Source organism: Pundamilia nyererei, unplaced genomic scaffold (genome assembly GCF_000239375.1).
Source record: "Pundamilia nyererei isolate P.nyererei 1_Seehausen unplaced genomic scaffold, PunNye1.0 scaffold03449, whole genome shotgun sequence".
Lineage (NCBI taxonomy): Eukaryota > Metazoa > Chordata > Actinopteri > Cichliformes > Cichlidae > Pundamilia > Pundamilia nyererei.
In genome coordinates this window covers 1-1,232 of record NW_005190850.1, presented here as the reverse complement: position 1 = coordinate 1,232, position 1,232 = coordinate 1, and positions in this window count along the sequence as shown.

Genomic DNA, 1,232 nt, shown 5'->3' with positions numbered 1-1,232 from the left:
TAATGGCCGACTAGCTAAGATTTGTTTTACTCCCACATTTCTTAATGCACTTCAGCTTTCTCAAATACCACTCTGGACCCTGCTTGTCCCCAATCCAAGCTAAGATTGCAAAGCTTCTCAAGAAGATTGTCATGCAGTTGCTGGTTGCTGTTGGTTGCAGTTTAGTTGCTGGATGATTTCCATGTTATAGCAGTATCTGGTAATACAAGATGAAAGGTAAAGAAAAAAACATATATAAACATGAAGTAAGAAAGACTACAGCAAACTTATCTTTGCATGTTTCACAATGTTAATGACTCCAAAGTTCATCTCATCACAAGAATCTGTGCCATTGTAGTTAAAGTAAGACAGGATGAGAAACAATAGAATTTACAGCCACTGCCATCTATTGTGTAAGAACATGACCCCTTGGAGAGAAAGGTAATCTGTATATTTAGCATTTAATGGAGGGTAAAGGACACTTGGAGGTGGGGATTTGCATTTGATGTCACTTTTCCAGAACGATCTATTCCTGTTTGTCTGTGAATCTTTATTCCCTTTACAGAACTGTGTCCTGTGGAGGAAAAGAAGTCAGAATCCACACCTCAACAAAACCTCCACTAACAGAGTTCTTAATAACACTGCCACTGCTATTGTCAAACTTACGCTGTTGATTGGTTTTTACTCGTGATTTAGTTGAAAGAAATTTGACAAGTTTGAATGTCCAAACTGTTAAGTAATTTTTACTAGTAGTAATCAGCTAAGGCATTTGATCTTTCTGAATGTAGACCTGCACTGAGGACAGACTGTCTGGCTGCTGAGTTTGGTTCTGTTTCTGTTTTGTGGATTTGTTTGCAGTGTTTTGTTTGTCTGTTGAACTGAAATTAAAAGTTTGATTAAAATACTAAACAAAAGTAAGAATGCCTGCTTTTGTAACAGAACAAATAAACAAAATTAGGCAATTATAAGACTTCTCATAAAAAACACTAAATGCAAAAGGGTTTATCAAAACACAAAGCATTCATATTAACCTAGTAAAGCTAAAATATGAGGCTACGGATGATAATAAATTAGGAGCCATTTTGGAGCCAAAAGAGCTGACTCTCTGAAAAGACCTGAACTTCCCATCACTAGTCAGTAAGCCACAAAAACCACATGTCACGTTCGCCACTGACAGAAAATGGCAGTAAACATGTTTTTAAAACTTTAAGCACTTATTTCTTAAATCCAGCTCCACACACGGTGTTACGTCT